The sequence below is a fragment of the Triticum dicoccoides genome, chromosome 4A (assembly GCF_002162155.2).
Source record: "Triticum dicoccoides isolate Atlit2015 ecotype Zavitan chromosome 4A, WEW_v2.0, whole genome shotgun sequence".
Classification (NCBI taxonomy): Eukaryota; Viridiplantae; Streptophyta; class Magnoliopsida; order Poales; family Poaceae; genus Triticum; species Triticum dicoccoides.
The window spans coordinates 530,683,318-530,704,082 of NC_041386.1; positions in this window are offsets into that span (position 1 = coordinate 530,683,318).

Here is a 20,765-nt window from a genome sequence, read left to right on the forward strand (position 1 = left end):
ACTAGTGTTTTGTCCTCTACAGCATTCACTTATAGCTATGTCTTCTTGTTGAATCTTTTGAACTAAGTGAATGTGATCGGACCCTAACCTCTCTATGCTTTCTATCTCAAACTCTATCTCTCCAAATCATATGCGTTCTATTGAAACTGTCGAATGTCTTCTCTGCGTCCTTGTCAGCAGAAGATACAAAGACAACCATTAAGTCTGTTTTCAATGCTCATTGCTCCACCTGAAACCCGGAGAAGTGGGAACGACCACCCGACAATCCAGGCATGCGTGGGACGTGGAACAAACCCCAATATGCTGCATGGTGGCCACGTGTGCCTCAGATGCAAATCGCCAGGGGCACCTGTGTAATAACGCAGTGCCGCCACTGTACCTATAAATACACACCTCATAGCAGTCATTATCTCTTCTTCCACTCTCGCACGAACCCTAGCGCCACCGCTAGCCCTCGACGACGCCAGCGACGAAGCGCTTCGCTGCCGCAACCACTCCGACGCCATCTTCACGCCGACCGCGGACATCGCCTTCTCCGTCGTCGCCGTAGGTGTCCTCTGTCACCAAGTTAGGGCACAGACGATCGAATTGCTCGGCCTCCTCTTCCACTCCGTCTAGCAGTTCTTCATGTGGTAAATAAAACCTCCTTTTTACGGCCTCTTTGATCCTATAGCTTTATCACTTTCTATCACAAGCAGTTTCTGTTCACACAAGTTGGATCTCTTTCATACTGCATCTCATAACATGCCTAGTATATTCACTTATGCTTCACAAAGTAGTTAGATTCCTCACTTGTACTAATCCGTGGATTCATACAAATCTGGAACCAACTCCTTATCTATGAGTGAATGTCTTCGCACAATGAGGTCAATGTCTTCTAAACTGATTTATCTTCAAAATCTTCTGAGAATGCATATGACCTCTTCCCCTTCCCCCGCACCTTAATGCTGTCACAGGTACATGTCCGTGGGAGAATCCCTTGGTTCTCATAGTCTGCATTCATTTGCAGAATTCTTACAGCATAACATAAATTCTCCCGAAGCCAGTTCCTGTTTGTCCAGCAAGCGAAAACCTTTGAAGCCTCTGAACGTTTTGAAGCCTTTCAGATTAAGGTTCATGGCTTCAGAAAAATCAGCAAGGAAGGGTGGCAGAAAGCGTCAAGGAGAAACATCAAGAGATCTTCCCGATGACCTCTCAGAGTTGTACAAGACAGATCCTGAAGAGGATTACAATCAGCGCAAGACGCGAATCCAATGGATTCGACGCTATTGAGAAGAACAGCGGTTCAAATACAGATTTGTGACCAAGGAATATGCTGAAAAGAATGCCATCAAGCGACCATGGGGAGACATCCTCTACAAAAATCTTCAACCCAGGACCAGAGATGAAGCCATTGAACAAGGCTTCTATCCCTGCATGGTCCGTGGACCACAGCCTACGGATGCTGACCCATCGTCCCTGCTATGGTGTCGTGACGACATTCTGTTCAAGCGCAACTTCCAGTTTGCCTAGAACTCAGCAAAGCAGAACAAGAAGACATTGCGACTGGACTTCAACCCTGGTCCTTCTGCTCCGAGGGCTGATGGCACACGTGATGCAGAACCCAATGTCGTCGGTCCTTTCTACAACCTTGAAGGTCTCATCACCCATATCTTAGTTCAAGGGACAGGCGTGGATGAGCCTGCAGATGATGCTGAATCAGATGAAGTGCCTGCAACGCCGAAGCCAAAGAAGCAGCCTAAAGCTTCAAAGTCTGCCTCTGCTCCAAAAATCTCACGGGCGAAGCCACTGGCAACTGCACCTCCTGAAGACAGTGTGCAGTCTGAAGATTTGTCACGCATCTCCAAGCCCCAGAAGGTCAAGATGCCTCTGCCACACACCGGCCAAGAGCTAATAGCTGCTGCCATTCTGCGCAATGATGCCATTGATCTGTCAAGTGATGAAGATCTTGCAGATGACGCTCTTGAGCAACTCATCAAGAGCAAAGAAGAAGCAGAAATCTTCAATGATCTGCCTCTCTTTGATGTAACAATCATCCACAACTTCATTGATGAATGGTTTGACACGCCAAACATTAGTTTCGAAGATCTGCAACTACCCATTGGCCTCAGTGTCGCCTTCCATGGCGCCATTGCTTCAGAGCTAGCCCTCGCTCAGCGCATCGTTGAACTGAAGCAAGAGATTGACTATGAAAAGGCTCAGTTCAAGAAGCATATGGCCAAGCTCAGCGTGCAAGAGGTGAAGAACTTCAAGATTATGCTGCACGAGCTCAAGGAAGCCTTTCTCAAGAAACGTGCAGAAGCTCAGGGTTCTCGTGAGCGCATGAAGGTTCTGGCTGACAGATGTGTGCAAGCCTACAATGAGGCTGAGAAGTGCAAGGCCCTTGGGCGTCCTGTCATCGACGCCAGGATGGCTGCAAAGAAGAAGAAGAAGCCCGCTACGGCTGAACCCGACGCACCAAGGCATGAAGCAGATCCAATTGTCTTCCCAACTAGCATGACTGGCTCGAAGCCAAAGGCCCGGTCAACCGCTTTAGAGATAAAGAAGACGATGACTGCTGAGGCTGAAGCCAGGAAGAGGAAACATCCTGAAGCCTCTGCTACTGCCCCCTCCAAGAAGAAGAGGAAGACCAGAAAAGAACGGGCTGCTCCATAGAGCCCTTGATTGTTGAACCCATTTCCATGGTTCATCCTGACGCTGAACACCAACTGACAATCCATGAGCCTGCTTTCACAAAGGCTCATGAAGCTGAAGACTTTCCAGCAGCTGATCCCATCACTGCTGACGACATTGGTCACCATGACCATGTAGAAGATGGTGCAGTCCTTCCTCAGCCCGAGCACAGTGAACTCATCAGCATTGGTCGTCCTCTGGCGCCAATTACTCAGGATGCTTCATGGGCTGATCGCCCACAAGAGGAAGAAGACTTTGAGGCCCAGCCAACTCCAACTACACAGGAGTCGCCTGCGTTGCGCGGGCTTCGCAAAGGACCAAGGCCTCCAGTCTCTGCGTCTGAAGCTGAAGCTGCTGTAGACATTCTGGCTGCATCAGCCGATGAAGAGGAAGTCCCACAAGCTGCTACTCCCCTGTCCCACCAAGAAGCGGTTCTTGAGGAGAACATGATTGTGACCGACCCTCCAGCTTGTCAAGTGGAGGTTGAAAATCTTGAGGCTGCCACCACCAACACCAATGAAGCCACTGACGTTGTCATGGCTGAAGCTAATGTGGAGCCCTCACCAACAAAAGCACCAGAAGCCAGCGAAGCCACTGATCCCACTGCTTCTGTTCCTGCGCCTGCTGCCGGTCCTCAGTTCGACTATCATGTTGAGCACATGCCTCAGGTACAGAAGCCAATCCCAAGATTGCCCAAGTTCCCAGGTCCTGCATCAGCACCTGGATCCTTCAATATCAATGGCTTCAGAGCAGACAACACATTCTTCAATAGCTCCAGGAACCCCTACTCAAGGGAAAGAATATCATCTGATCAGTTCTGGAGCTATCCACAGCGAAGCTATTACTCCTGCATTCTTTACAATCAAGGTCGCATCTTCCCACACAAGCGTCTTGACATTGAAACAATAGCTGGTCTGCCCTGTCTAGAAGAAGCTCTGGATTGCTTCAAGGAGGTTGGATTGCTGCCGTTCGTCACTGACCAAGAGCACTGGAATGAAGAGTTGCTGCTCCAATTCTATGCCACACTTCATATCCGCGGGTATAACAGAGATCCACAGACTTGGGTCCTGGAGTGGATGACAGGAAACGTTCATCATGAAGCCAAAGCCTTTGACATCATTGAGCTCACTGGTCTACCCACTCCCAGCGATCTCTACGAATCTGGCTGTCAACTTCACAGTGAAGCTGTGGAGAGCATCTTTCAGAAGCCTGAACCTAACATGAGTCAGATGCTCAGTATGATGAAGCCATTACCCCAAGATGCTGCATATCCCAAAGAGTTCTTTGTTGAAGACCTAGAGTATCTGCCAAGGACTATTTATCACATCATAAGGCGAACTCTCTAGCCCATCAAAGGGCACTCTCCACATGCCAAGCTGGAAGGTGCAATGAAGACTCTGGTCTTCTATATTCTTCATGGAAAATGCTTCAATGCACAGGACTTCTTCATTCGCCAACTTGCTGCATCAGGCCCTGATCTATTTGGCTTGAAGTTATACGCCCCATGGGTAATGCGGCTGATCAAACTTCACTCCGCTATCTCATATCAGCCATCTGCTCGCAATCATTGGATTTTTCTGCCTGATGTGGATATGTCTATTGAAGCCATCTATCCTGAGCCTACCAAGGAACCTCTAAGTCTTCAGAATGCAGAGCATCAAAGTTTTTCTCAGAACATTGAAGGAGTTGAAGCAGTCACTTGGGTGTATCCTTTGGCTGGCACTACACGTGCACCGCATCCTGCTCTCACTGAAGCCACTGACAGTACAACTGCCCCTTGACCCAAGAAGCGCACTCGTGTTCTCAATGACCGAGAGCTTCTTGTGGCTCTTCATCAGAAACAAGATAGGCATCATGACTGGCTGAAGCATCAAATGCAAAGCCTCTTGGTGGATGTTAATCGCATTCACAATCTTGCCACCAAGAATGCCTTTGTTGCTCATGAAACATCTCGACGCACATGGAAAGGGCTGACGCTGATGTGTTCTGAAGATGATCTTCAAGAGGATGGCTTCTCTGAGCGCTTCAAGTTTGACTCCACACCTCCTCGAAGGGCAGTGCTGCAACGAACTCCATCTCTTGAAGACTCTGAGTTCTCTTCCTCAGCTGCAACCGTAAATGCCAGAGTGATCGAGGATGACGACGATGCTACTTCACCACCACCTCCTTCAGCACACTTCGACACTGCTCCAAGCTCTTCTACACTGCCAAACACCACCGACGACCCTGCTGCTTCACCTACTCTTCATGGGAACGAGTAGATGCTCTATGTCTTTGAACCTTTTTGGTCCTTACTGACAAAAGGGGGAGAAGCATACGAGTTTGATAGTCTTCAAGCGGGTCATATGGGCGGGTGCTTTATATTTTGCTTCGTGTTTACAACTCTCGTTTTGATGCATTTGGTTCTTTGAGTTGTAACACTTAAAACTCGATGGTCGTCTGCTACTTATTTGTCACCTTGTGATGCGATGATAAATTCCGCATGTGCGATGATAAATTCTGCACTTAGATCATTTTGCAGACGTCCATTTTCCATTATGCACGTCATTATCTTCACATACCTTCACATGCATAGTGGATTGTCATCATAAGTTGAAGAGGATCTCCACAAGCACAATCTTCCATGTGCATTTGCATTCCAAAAGCAAATTACTTATATGCACATCTTCAGGGGGAGCCCTTGCAACTTATGAAGACAATTCCTTACAATTTCACATATTATATTCCCCGTTGAAAACTTCAACTAGTTTGTCATCAATCACCAAAAAGGGGGAGAGTGTAAGTGCATCTAGTGCCACCCCTAGTTGGTTTTGGAGTATTGACGACAAACCTAGTTGAGGGACTAATGTGTTTGTGAGAATTGCAGGATAACACAGGTAGAAGTCCCTCATTGACTCGGTTTTCCTACCAGAGATGAACCCTAAAAATGTATGAAGACATTGATGTCAAAGGTGGTATATGAAGATATTCACATTGAAGAGTATGACAAGAGAAGACATCGCATGAAGCCTATGGAGCTCGAAGACTTAGATCTTTCGTAGTTCTTTTTCTTCTTCTTTGTTGAGTCATAGGAACCACCGTACTGTTAAGTGGGGTCCAAGAGAACCAGTCAGAATGACTGAAGTGATGCCTAACCAAAACCTATGTCTTCGAGTGAAGACTATGAGAGCGAATCTTGTCCAGAGTCGGACAAGTCAGCTTTGCTTGTAGCCGAAGTAAAGTTGCCGTGTGAGTTTGAAATCTGACCGTTGGAACATGTGTCAGTTCCTTAGTGACCCAGGGTCATTTCGGACAAATCAGGTCGGGTTGCCTAGTGGCTATAAATAGCCCACCCCCTACAACCAAAAACGGTTGGCTGCTCAGAGTTAGTATACGGCTTTTGTCGTTTGAGAGCAACCCACCTCGAAGCCTTTGAGAGAGAATTCCTTGCGAGGATAAAGCCCTAACCACCCAGAGCCAAAGTGAATTAGGCATCACTTAAGTCTTCTTGTCTGTGTGATCTGAAGACTTATTACACTTGAGGACTGTGAATCCTCCAGCCGGTTAGGCGTCGCATTCTGAGCATCCAAGAGACATTGTGGATTGCCGGTGAACGAAGTCTGTGAAGGTTTGGGAGTCTACCTTGAAGACTTACCAGAGTGATTGGGCGAGGTCTGTGTGACCTTAGCTCAAGGGGAATACGGTGAGGATTGGGTGTCCTGAGCTGCGTGTTCAGGACTGGGTGTCCGGGACTGTGTGTCCTCAGGTTTAAATACCTAGCCGCCCTAACCAGACGTACAGTTGTCACAGCAACTGGAACTGGTCCAACACATCATTGTCTTCAACGAGTCACTGGTTTCATCCTTCCCTTCTCTTTACGTACTGTTACTCCTTGTGAAGTCATTGTATGATTGCACTATCTTTTATCTTCACTGAGTGACTGCGTGTTCTGTTTGGCTTCATAATATCTTCCTACCTGATCCTTACTACATTGCTGCTATTAGTCATTGTGCTTTCACTCCATTGAATACTTGACTATGGCTTGCCTAGAGTAGTCTACCTTCCGCTGCAGGGTAATAGGTTTATTTCTATCGTTTGTCTTCATAACTTCCATGTTTTGAAGACTTTCATAAAAATCGCCTAGTCACCGCCCCTCTAGTCGATATAACGCACTTTCAGATCCATATGTTTCATGCTATGGTTAGGTTTACCTTAATACTTTTGTTGTAGTTGCGGATGCTTGCAATAGAGGTTAATCATAAGTGGGATGCTTGTTCAAGTAAGAACAACACCCAAGCACCGGTCCACCCACATATCAAATTATCAAAGTATCAAACGCGAATCATATGAACGTGATGAAAACTAGCTTGATGATATTCCCATGTGTCCTCGGGAGCGCTTTTCCTATTATAAGAGTTTGTTCTAGCTTGTCCTTTGCTACAAAAGGATTGGGCCACCTTGCTGCACTTTATTTATTTTTGTTACTTGTTGCTCGTTACAATTTATCATATCACAAAACTATCTGTTACCACTTATTTCAGTATTTGCAGAGAATACCTTGCTGAAAACCGCTTATCATTTCCTTCTGCTCCTCGTTGGGTTCGACACTCTTACTTATCGAAAGGACTACGATAGATCCCCTATACTTGTGGGTCATCACCGGGCGGGCGCCTATGGTGAAATTGTTGCCCAGGAACTACGGCTCTTCCAGAGGTGATTTTGTCATTGACGACGAGGCGAGCCATCAATTCTTCTATCGATAACACGGAGGAACTCTTAATGAAAGCACCAATGTCGGTGTCAAAACCAGAAGATCTCGGGTAGGGTGTCCCGAACTGTGTGTCTAAGGATCAAAGGTAATAAGAGGCAGGGGACACGATGTTTACCCAGGTTCGGGCCCTCTTGATGGAGGTAATACCATACTTCCTGCTTGATTGACTTTGATGAGTATAGGGGTTACGAGAGTTGATCTACCTCGAGATTGTAATAGCTAAACCCTAGATGTCTAGCCTGTATGATTATGATCGCCTCTACGGACTAAACCCTCTGGTTTATATAGCCACTGGAGAGGGCTAGGATTGTACAGAGTCAGTTTACAGAGAAAGGAATCTTCATATCCGAATGCCAAGGAGAGACCCATTCGAACACGGGAGAAGGTCCTCAATCTTGTATCTTCACGGCCCATCAGTCCGGCCCACATCACATAGCCCAGACGTCCGAGGACCCCCTAGTCCAGGACTCCCTCAGGGGGGGAGGGGGGCACCGCAATGTATTCACCATCCCCGCAACGGACCCATGGGGTTCATGACTCCTAGGGCCAGCATCTCCAGACTCAACAGGACGAAAGCAACAGAACGAACAATCACATCAGAAGTGTTGTAGTTCCTCAACAAACCCTTGCCAGGAAGCAACCTAGCAACTCAAGCCATGGAGGCCTTCTGACAGGCCACTATGCCCAGTCAGCTACAACTCCAACAGAGCACAACAAGCGCAATAAGCACAATGGTAGAAGAGAATGGCCAGCGAAAGACGACGCCGACTTCGTCAACATCCATGGTCGACAACGCGCTCGCAGCTCATGGCCATCGTGTCAGCATCATCTTCGATGACAACATAGATATTGCTCTCCTCCGAACACCGGCTCATGGCTTGTTGGCAGCCGCAGTACTCGCAGACAAGCTACAAAATATGCCAGGAGACCAACATCATCCCAAGCCTAAGAAGGGTGCTTTGAAGTACCGTCGAGCTCCAAGAAAACATAAGCGTATCCAGGATGCACCTGGATGACGACACAGACACTGCCCTCTCCACTGCGGGAAATCCTCCCTAAGACAATTGCCAGGGCTCAGTGTCCCGGCTGACAGCCCCACCAACATACGAGGCTAGAACTCTTCGAAAGGCAATATTCATCGTCACCAGTCAGAACCTGACAACTATTCCCCTGCAGGCTCCGCTAGTGCATGATTGCCTTGGCCATCGCCCCGACTTCCGCAATCATCTACGAGCCTAGAAGATGGAGCATTACAGACACAACTACGACCTCGTGGCGGCATGTTCAATCCCTCTGACGGCCACATAGCCCCACCATGCTTCGAGTATGAAGTGATTACACACCCATTCCCGAAGCCCTTCATCGTCCATGGCGTCGATAAATACTTCAGCAATTCAAAGCTTGATTAGTGCGTTAGCGACTACCCCATGGTAGTCCACATGGCAAACGTCGACATTGACAACGCTCTGCGCTGTATGCCCCTTTGTCTTACAAGATCAACGCGCACATGGTTGAATGGGCTTCCACCCTACTGCATCCACACCTAGACAGATTTCGAGATGACCTTCATCAATAATTTTGAAGGAACATACCAGTGTCTTCAAAGCGCGTAAGACATACACAACTTCATCCAAGGCAACAATGAGATCATGCAACACTTCATCTCGCGTTGGCTAAAAAAGAGAAATATGGTCATGACGGTCTCTGACTAACAAGAAATAAATGCCTTCATCAATTGCGCTCAGGACCCTTTCCTTCGTCACAAGCTTGGCAAGAAGGGTTGATGAAAGCTAAGCACAATGGCACAACTAATGAAGGTCGGCAACGACTACGCAGCCGGCAAAGAGGCAACCCACGTAGGCCGCCACCCTGCCACAGCTCTAGAAAGTGCAGAACCCGAGGACGGCAAGAGGGCTCCTGAGGAAGGAGCCGCAACTGCAACCGCAACAGAGACCGCAAGAGGCAGGACGAACCAGAATCTAACTTGAATTTGTGGTGGCAACGAATATGAACTGAACTACACATAAGTTGAATCTACGTCTTGTTCAGTCAACAAGTGCCTATATAGTTATGAGTAATCTATAGTGTACTAAAAATTAAATCACACATCTCATGAAAAAGATTTCAATAATTATTTAAAACTTGTTGTTCTTTCCTTGTAGTCTTCTAGGAAAAAAAGAGGGAGAAGAACTTGTTGTTCACAGCATTGTCACCGGCACACAAGATGTAACAGATTGGGCACTAGAAAAGTACCAACAACCAATTTAGTGGAAAATAAGCATTCGACCTTGATTTCGATGTGATTAAGAGGGATACATAGTAATTTATCTCCATTTCATGAACTGCGTTGAGGTCCATTGGGTTTTTCTTGCATAGACGAGTTGGGAGGGCAATCCAGACAAACACCGGGAGTAGCTATAGTGGGTGTTGACGGTTGGGGCCGTCGACTTCTGCCAACCAGTTTTTTTGGGGGGAGGGCAACATCCGGTACAAGTCAAAAGAGAGCAGAGCTACATGATCACAATAGAAAGGAGGAAGACGAGAGGAAAATAAATTTAAGTAGGGAGAAAGAAGTTGAGGTGTTTGTGGACTGCGCAACGCATAATAAATATTAGGTAACTCGGTGTGAGACAATCTGTTTGATGAGCGTAGGAATAAAATATTATAAATTTAATAAGACAATGATATGATAATGGTGGAGACGGTCGTGTCTGGACAAGCTTTAGAAAACCGAACAGATGCAAGTTTCGAGGGATAAAACTGAAGTGACGGGCTAAGTTCGGAAGGAAGCGGAAAGCAAGTTTCGTATGACGTAACTTTACAGAACAAAAACTAAAATACTGGGAGTGCAAATGAAATCAAATGGTACGAAAATCATTGCGGTTTGAAGAACGTAATCGTAATGATATCTGGTAAGAAAAATTCATAAGGAGAATGTTTGTACAGTTAATGTACACAATAATTTGAAAAGTTGTCTATCGGCACAACTTTTCAAATTATTGTGTACATTAACTGTTGAAGAAGAATGCGCAAGCGCGTGCCCCTGCACCTGCACTTGGCGTGCGCCTGCGAATTTTCGGACGCTACATATCTGAAGAGTGAAGAGCATGATTACACAGCAAAGCAAGGTGATCAGGACAAACTCTCCAGGGTCGACACTGGGCCTTTTTTTATAGGGGTGACACTAGGCTTTGGTGGATACGTTGGTAGAGTGGCAGCAAATCTTGTGACCAAACCACCAAATCCCAGCCCCATTTTCGCAATCACAGTCGTGTCAATCAAATGCTCTGCTGATAGATACCTTGGCGTATGATTATGTCCTGGAATATATGTGCAGGGACATGTATAATGTATCCCATTTCGTCTCTAGAACATTGTGAGGCTTCCATTATCTTGAGATAAGTAGCAGAGCAAATCAGGAAATGGTTGTTTTTTAAGATAAATATCCATCGTGGTATCTCATCCTTATTTGGCGATAAGCTGTCAAATATTTTCATGTCCAGGTCTTTCGGAGAAAAATGTCTGGGTGAGCTCCGCGTCTGTTCCAATTTGCAAATAAACTACCTATCCGACTAGCAGTGCAATATAAGGAAATGCTTGCCTTCAGCCAGCGGATCGAACGCGAGCGATCCGTCACCTCCTCTGTGTGACGCGTATATCTTTCTGTTTTCTGCAACATCATGTGTGTTGCAAAATTGCCTTCCACAACAAAATTCATGTTGCAAAAGAAATTAAGCTGAAAAAAAGTTGTAAATATTCTCTGCAACATCATCTGTGTTGTAAAATTTTCTTCCAACAACACCCATGTTGCAAAAATAGTAAAGAAAAAAAATCTATGTTGCAAAAAGTTTCTGCAACACTATAATTGTTGCAATGATGAAAACAGTGTTGGACGCTGGATAGCTCTAGATCTAACGGCTGCCGAGGCGGCGGCACGGCCGATGTGTAGCACAGCCCTTTATATTTTCTTCTATTTCCGTGCTCGTTAATTAGCTGAGCCGAGAGGGTCGTACATCCTAGAGACTTTGATGCTCTAGTGACAAGAAAGAAGGGAAAGGGGTTTATTAGTGGATGTAGATTGTTTTTTCTTTAGATAACTCAAACTATGGTTGACTCGAAGAACTATATGCAATGATGTACCCCAGTTAGGACAACATGCACTGGTAAAAAGTAAGAACCCCACCACTATTTTGGCACACCTTTATCCTATTTGATGCAACTAGAGACAACAGATATATGCAAATTCTTTAAACCTAACTGCCTTTGGTGAAATGCTCTTTGATTGTAGCCTCTCTTTTTTTATCACCTTTTTGCTGATTATTACAGGCGTAAACAAAGTGTTTGTGTGTGCAGCTGGGCTTCTAGGGTGTTTGTATAACAGTAGTCACCCACTCAATTTGATAGGTAGAACATGTCGGCAATGAAAACAATCTACTAGTTTTCAACTATAATTAAATATTTTGATTTGACTCGATTGTTATTAATTTATATATTTTCTACTTTTCTTATGAATGTTTATATATCATTCTTTAGTTTTCTCGCTTTTCAGTATGGCTTTCACTTTGTTTTCCGTAAATTTAAAATCCCCTGTTTTTTCATAGTGTTCTCTTGAGTACTCCCCACTTTGATATTTTTTCTCTTCTACCCAACTTTTCGTGTTATTTATTCTTGATTTCTCTGAACAATACAGTCATAACCTTTTCTTTTCCCATGATATTTTCTGCCAATTGTGCTGCCATGTGTGCAAAAATATAATGATATATAAATCATACTAAACCGCCTGTGGTTATCTTATAGCCGAGTGTCTTAACTATATCAAGAGTAGATGGTTATTCTCGCAAAAAATAAAGGGTAGATGGTTAGAGTTTGCTTACTTCAAGAGTTACTTAGCTCAAGCTAAACTATATATGCGGGTCCTTTTTTATAATAATTACACCTGAATAAGGTATTGTTGGGTAGAAAACACAAAATACAATATTAAGTTTTGCTAGCAAGAGATGTCCGTGTAAAGTAGGAGAATCAAAAGGGGAATTTAGATCATCTAGTGGGTGGTCGCAATTATGTGTTTTCTGTGTTGATCACTTAACTGCCTTTGGTTATTATGACGACATTACTCATCTTCTAAAGCAGTTTTCAGCTTCTCCATCATGGGTTCAGTAGAGGCACTAATTAAGCATCTGCATCTAGGGAACAGAGCAAACAAGAACAAGCTATTTTCAATTAAGCTTTTATAGTTAGACAAACAACAAGCCAACGTGATGGAATTGCACATTGACAAGGTGGTAGTGGGTTTGGTCTCGAGAATATTCCAAGGCGTGATTATGTCTTGAGACTACGTAAAATATGTTTCCAGTGCTTGCTTCTGTTTCACTTGGACAAATATAAGTGGGCAGATCCATCTGTCTCGCCAACAGATCACTGTGCAGTTTTCTGTCATTTCTCTATGTCATTTGATGCATAGGATAGACATTTTCTAATTGAATATAGGCTATTTTTTTTCTTTGAAATATGAAAAATTGATTCCTATCCTATATAGCAATAGGAATCAAATCCTATAAATCAAAGGGCTTCGAAGAAATCTTTCCTACAAAGTTCCTATCCTTTATAATTCCTACAATATTCCCATGAAGCCCTGGCCTCTGCATCATTACGATGCACACATCCATATATTTTATTAAAGTTCAAGAGAATCAATCTCCAACATCAACATAGTACTAAAAAATAATGTCGAGCCACAACAAACATAAACAGAAAAATATGCCTACACATTATTGAACTGCCAGTATGTAAAGTTCTAAGCGTGGGGAGGTTACATTTTACATGTGTAGTGTCTTGCGCAATGCTCTTCATCATATGGTTTTTGTGCATTAGTGTGTCCCACTCTTTTGATATGCTTTCCCGCTGTTTTGACATGCTTAACTTGCACTTGTTTGACTTAGCTTAAATTAATGGAAGTGGACTAAGTGCAAGAAAAGAAATGGGTAATCATATTGAGGCATGCTTTGACCTAGAAGCTCCTTAAATTTTTCCTTCATGTTTGTAATAATTAATATATATAACATCTATATATAAACGTATCCTGTATTCATGTTTTTAGAAAATTGATGTATCGGACGTATCCCCGTATCGCATATCCGATACGTATCCAACTATCCGTGCAACGTAGGCTGCGCAGCGTCGTCCACCGCAAACGGAAGCTGCCATCCGTCACCATGCCACCAGAAACAACGAGGGAGAAAGGCCCCGCCGCCGCCACGGCCGCACAGGCTTCGCCTGGCCGTGGCCTCCGACGGTGGCAAGGTCAAGGAGCAGGCAGATTGGGTCACCACTCTTGTCACCTAGATTAGCGATGCGGGGGCTTTTTTTGGCTGGGTCGCTGCGCTTTGCTCAAACTAATCGCCGGGAGCGGTGGAATTCAAAGTTTGGACACTGCCTTGAGTAGAGGATCCATTTCATACTTCCTGTTAGAACATCTGAGAGAATCATACGTACTGGGAATCCCTATGCCCACTCTGTAATATCTTTTAGTTTGTCTTTCACAAGACATACTTTTCTTGTACATGCAAAACTTCCACGTGTTATTTACCCGGAAAAAAATCCTCGTGTTTTGATGTCATTACAAAGGTTACTAAAAGCTAAGACCCCCCTTTCCTCTCGACCGCGACCGCGCCGCCCCCGCGGGCGGCCGGCCGCGCCTCCCCCCTTCCCCGCGAGCCCTCCCCCTCTCTCCACCTCCTCCCTGCCGCCGTCGCCGGCGCCCGCCGCGGGCCTGGCCCGGGCGACGTTGGCGGCGGCGGCCCCTGGCCCTTACCCGTCTAGGGTTTCTCCAGCGCGGGACGGAGCGCTCCGGGCGGTGTCTTCAGGCGGCGGCGGTCCTGTGCGGCGGCGGGGTTTCCTGTGCGGCGGCGGGGCCGAGCTCTGGGCGGCGGCGGCGCCGCTGGCGGCGGCGGCTGGCGGCGCCCGCCCGACCCAGATCTAGGCCCTTCGGGCCCCATCTGGGCCTGGGCGGGCCGGCGCCTGGCGTGGCGTTGGCGTGGCCATCAGGAAGCGGTGGCGAGCGGCGATGATCGGCGGGGGCTGGTGACGTCGACGCCAGCCTGCCGCAGCATGGCCAGCGGGGCTTAGCGGGCCCATTTTGGGTCTGGCCGGGCCAGGGGTGGCCTGGTATGCCCCGCTGCCGTGTCCGGACGGCTACCGCGACGGTGCCGGAGGCGCGAGCCTCCCGCACGACGGTGGTGGAGGTGATTCCCTCCCGCTCGGCCTCAGTGCTGCTGCTCCCGTCGCTTGGATCTTCTCTCCGGTCTTCTTGGCCTCGTGGTGGTGCTCGCAGCGAGACGGCGTTGGTGGCGGCGCAACCGTGATGGCGCATGATTGGGCAGTGGTTTGGCTGGTCGGCTCCGATTGGCCGGTGGGGTTTGGCGTGCGGGAGAAATCCTTGCCGGTTCGTCCGGCTCCGATGCGGTGACACCGGCAGGTGCCACTATCCCTTCTTGGAGGGTGTCGGGAGTACCTGTCCCCCACCTCCCTCCGCGTACTAGGGGAAACCCTAGGACTTGTCCGGGCAGCAGCTTCGTCGGCGTCGCATCCCTTCTTAGAGGTGTTGCTTAGTTCGCGGTAGATCGGAGCCTCGGGCTGTGGTGGGTTGTATCCGGAGGGCGCAACGGTCGTGGGTCTGCCGCGCTTCGTCGAGCTGCCGTTGTTGGCATTTATTTCTTTTTCTTTTTCTTTGGGCTTGATGTGCTGCTCGCCCGAGCATTGCAATATGTATCATGGTGGTTTGCTTTGGAATACAAAGCGGGGGGAAACCCTTTTTCGGTTAAAAAGCTAACAACAATATCTATACTTACAACTAATAAAAGTACAGTTAGGGGTTTGATCCAAATAATCCTAAAAAAATGAGAACTTCAATCATTTGTTTCACTGAAATTAATATATTTGTTGCATGTGCCATTTTTAATTTAACTGCCTCAGCCATCCAATGAAAAAAAAGATAACACTATTAGTTTATAGCGTAGGTTAGTGAATCCAATGGCTTTCCTCATTCTTTTCAGTTGAATTTGTAAGGACATATAAAATACAACTGCATGAAACCTATGAAATGATGCTTTTACCCCTTCGCTCGCTCTCATACGCCAGGGCACCCAAAGCGCTAGGGTTTCTCATGTCTCCTATCGGTGCCACCGCCGGTCTACCTCGTCTCATGTGGTCTTAGGACCATAGAGGCACGGTGGATCCCAACCCTTGCCAGCAGGAGGGCTATGTTTTTAGATGGGTTTTTGAGTTTTGTTACGGTTTGTGTCCTGCTCGGAGAGGTGAGGTGGCAACGGCTCTCTGAAGATGAAATAAGTTTCTCCCCGCCTAGCCCCATCCCGGTGGTGCTTCTAGCATCGTCGGAGGGAGTGTGGAGGTTTATCATCAGCCGATATTGCACGATTCGGTTAGCGTTTGTCTTCGGTGGATTCACGTAGATTCAATCTTCGTTCGTCTATGCTCATGTGTCTACAGGTTGGATCCTTCTGATCTACGCATCTCTTCATGAGCGGCGGTTGCTGTTCTGGTGTGTTGGTCCTATGGGGCGTTAGCACGATGACTTCCCGATTGTACTACAACAAGGTTTGCCCGACTCCGATGAGGGAGGGGCGATGACGGCGGCGCGCCTTTGGCTCGCTCCAGTGCTTGTAGTCGTGGCTAGGTAGTCTACAGACCTAGATATATTTTTTCTTCTGGTGTTCTTTGCACTACCTTGACAATTGATGAGTAGATTGGAAGTATTCTCCAAAGAAAACCCTATGAAATGATAAAACTAGAACGTCATAAAAATAGCAACAGTGAATAAATTAAACTCATCCAACATACAAAGCGGTAAAAATGAATATTACTAAAATGGTGGTGGTGAACTAAAGCTATACAAGGAGCAGCACAAAAATTGACAACAAACCAACCGACAACCAAAGAAAAGAGGTTACACAACCCCAGCTCTAGTGGTAAAAAATACAATGGTAATTTTAGTGGAGATCAGGTCGTGCATGTGTGCCAGTGGCAGTTCTTTCAATTGGCAGCTAAAGCTTGCAGGAGACAACTATGGTGGGCATGCACTAGACCCCTCCATATGCATATGGATATATATGGTGTAGATCTATAGCTACACTCGGCAGCACTTCCCGAAAACACCAAACAACCGCCCACGCCCACTAGCGGTGCTATTTGTATCCAGGCCACGATCAGCAGCCTCCTGGAAGCTTGCGTGCGCTCGTGCGTACGTGAAAAGGATGATACGATCATGCAGTCTTTAGACTTTTGACTTTAGCAGATAAGGTTTTGTGGCTATATAGCTTGTACGTTCTTGGTTGTTGAGAGTGTTTTTACAGCTCAAAAAAGCATTCTTTTGGATATGTTTCTGCATGGTGCATGAAGTAGTGCATGCCTTGTCTGTCTGCCTGCTGACCAGGTCCGGTTTGCATGGACGTGTCTGCCTGTGGTATGTTCTTGTGAGACGTGTCATGGCCAATGCAACACAAGCTTAATTAGTTTACATTAATATGCAGATCTCCCATCATGAACAGATGATTCGTTGCTAGATTATGCAATTATTTTATTTGAATAATATTAGGTGGTCATTGAACAAACCATAAAACATGCTAGAGTTTGATCAGTGCAGACAGAATGAAGACCCTAAGTTTATCAAATAAGACCAGGGTGGACACCACGATTGCATGCACTCAGTTAGGCTCTTCCAAGAACATGGTCCTGCTTGTGCATGCCTGGCAGGAGGGCAACAAAGAAAGCTAAACTTTCCGTGCACCAAGTTCTCTTTTCATTGCCAAGCCTCTTGCATAATCATACTTGTCTAAAGGCACCTTGCTTTTGTGGACACAATAATATGCATGTATATATGTCTGTTAAGCTTTGCACGTTGTTATCCATCATATATATTCAAGTCCACTAGCCTGCATGAGGTTGGAGACTTGGAAGACAGATCATCATGCATTTGTTCCTGGATCCGGCACAGGTTAAAGCAAGCAGATCAGTCTATCTAAAATTCTGAGTTCAATAGAGAATGTTATAATGGAATCAATCATTCCGTTCCTCAAATGGATATTAGCCATATTATATATTGAATGAATGATATATGCAATACACAACCTTTCCTCTTATAGAGTGAGAACAATTTATAGATATATAGTTTAGTGATATATGCAATGAATATATGTAGGTGAAAAAAGGAAGAGGACAGATCTATCCTGATGGTACAAAATGTAATGACGGGGTCTATAATGCTATGTCAATGGGTATAGTAAGAGAAATGTTTCCCCTAAAGATTATAAAACGGTTGTTTAAAAGAGGTTGGGACATGATTGTGGATTCGCGAGATGGCTGCAACCACAACCAGATATATTAATCCCCCCTGAGGTCGAAACGTATCCTCCTCTCCCATCAACGTGGATCAGTGGGAGGTGCAATAGAGTACGGAAGCAGGATGGTAAGGTCATCTCCTCCTTCCGACGTTTTCTCCAGTGGCAAGGGAGGGCCTTGGGCTTTCTCAGTGTTGGGATCCGTCTAGTGAGGTATTGCCAACCGGTAGAGAGGTTGCTAACCGTGACGTTCTGGACGGACAAATATACATGAAATCCAGGACAAAACTCATGGTCTTGCCTCTCCGGCTAGATCAGGCAATGCGGACGAGTGTGCGTCATATTCTTGTTGAAGGTGTTCGCACGAAGATCCTCTTAAGGGATGAAGATCCTACTTTCGACTTTTGATTGGACCCGTTAACATCGGCACATGTGCGATGATCCATTCTTTTAGGCTTTGTCTAGGAGTATCATTTTGTCTGGTTAGAGGGTCATAAGTCTTAGGTTTATTGGTAGGTTTGTTTGAATAATTTAGAACTAAAATGATAATAACCATCATATTGGTGCCCAAGTCTTGACCACCCACGAGTCGTTATGGCACCGCCAGGAGACAACGCGTGACACCGCTCTCCCGGCACCCACCGCCTCCCGCGTTGGCAAGCACCACCACTCCGGCGACCTCCTTTGCCACTCTCACCACTCTCCATTGGCCACCTTTCCCTTGCGCCTCCTCTCGACTTCCATTACACACGGGCACGCGCGCCACCGCCTCCGCTCGTGAAGACCAGGCCACGACGTCTCCGGCAAGACACGTTGCCCGTTCCTGCCGCCTGGCATTCTCTCTAGCCACCCGATGCTGCTACATCATCGGCCACACATGGCATGAGTAGTGACAGCGGGGTCCACACGGCATGAGCAGCTGCGGCGTCTACACATGAGATGAGCAGTGGCACGGCGACGCATGGGCACGCAGCCGCCGGAGGCGGAGCATAAGTGCGAGAGCGGCGGCATTCCGAGCATCATATGCACGTCCGGAGGAAGATGGTTGAAAGATCGTGGATGTCGCCTAGAGGGGGGATGAATTGGCACTTTAAAATAATTACGGTTTAGGCTTGAACAAATGCAGAATAAAACTAGTGTTTAATTTTTCAAGCACAAAACCTAAAACAACTAGGCTTACCTATGTGCACCAACAATTTATGCTAAGCAAGATAAACAACTAAGTGATAGCAAGATATATATCATGAAACACTATGACTATCACAAAGTAAAGTGCATAAGTAAAGGGCTCGGGTAAGAGATAACCGAGGCACGCGGAGACGACGAGTATCCCGAAGTTCACACTCTTGTGGATGCTAATCTTTGTTTGGAGTGGTGTGGAGACACAATGCTCCTCAAAAAGCCACTAGGGCCACCATAATCTCCTCACGCCCTCGCACAATGCAAGATGTTGTGATTCCACTAAGGGACCCTTGAGGGGGGGTCACCGAACCCGTACAAATGGCAACCCTTGGGGGCGGTCACCGGTACCCGTACAAATTTCTTGGGGTAATCTCCACAACCTAATTGGAGACCCCGACACTTTCTCGGAGCTTTACACCACAATGATTGAGCTCCAAAGCACCACCAACTATCTAGGGCTGTTATGTTCCTTGATTTTACGTCCCTAACACGATGAGGGTTTATGGGCCCCTCTTGACGGTTCGCTTTGAATAAAACTCTTCCAGTAAGGCCCAACATTGGTTTTGCCATTTGCCTAATAACAACTAAAACTTGCATAGGGACCGGCTAGCACCCGAGGATTCTTAATCAACCCCCAGGCCAATGCTCCTCATGAGTGTTGGTCCAAACTAGAGCACTGTGTGGGGCTGCCCCAGGGCAACCTGGGTTATTTTGGCACCTGTACGCGTTGCTCATCCTTCATGGCCAGAGACGAGATATGCGCGGCTACTATCAGGGTGCCGGCACATCGGGAGGTCTTGCTGGACTTGTTTTACCATTGTCGAAATGTCATGTGCACTGGGATTTCGAGTCTGATCGGAGGGTCCCGCGATGGAGGATTGTCTCCGCGGATCATGAGCTTGTCATGGGCTAAGTTGGGACACCCCTGCAGGGTTTAAACTTTCGAGGGCCGTGCCCGCGGTTATGTGGCAGATGGGAATTTTTAATATCCGGTTGTAGTGGACTTGAACTAAACTCAATTAAAATACACCAACCGCGTGCGTAACCGTGACCGTCTCTTTTCAAGCGAGTTCGAGAAGAGAACACGGTGGGGTTATGTTTGGACGTAAGTAGTTCAGGATCACTTCTTGATCATTACTAGTTCGCGACCGTTATGCGTTGTTTCTCTTCTTATTCTTGTACTCGTAAGTTAGCCACCATACAATGCTTAGCCGCTTGCTGCAACATCATCACTTATCCATTCCTTACCCATTAAGCTTTGCTAGTCTTGATACCCATGGTAATGGGTTTGCTGAGTCCTCATGGCTCACATATTACTACAACAACAGTTGCAGGTACAGGTTATGCGATGATCATGATGTGAGAGCGATGTTTACTTGTTTGGGAGTTCTTCTTCTTCGTCGATCTTGGGATAGGTTCCTGGTCGGCAGCCTGGGCTAGCAGGGTGGATGTCGTTTGAGTTTCTATTTGTGTTTCATCTGTAGTCGGATGTTGTTATCATGTATGATGTTTGATGTGTTCTTCTGGCATTGTATGCCTTGTATGTATCCCCAAATATTATGTAATGGTACGATGTAATGATATCCACCTTGCAAAAACGTTTCAATATGCGGCTCTATCCTTGGTGGGACCTTCGAGTTCCTCTCGGATAGGTTAGCATATTGGGCATGACAAGTTGGTATCAGAGCCGACCCTCGCGGTTACATGGATGTTTGCGGACAGGTGCGCGGTCATGTTGTTCATGACGTTTGTGACCCGTCGTGGCACACGGCATGGCACATGTGCCGGACTGGAAGCACAGACGTATG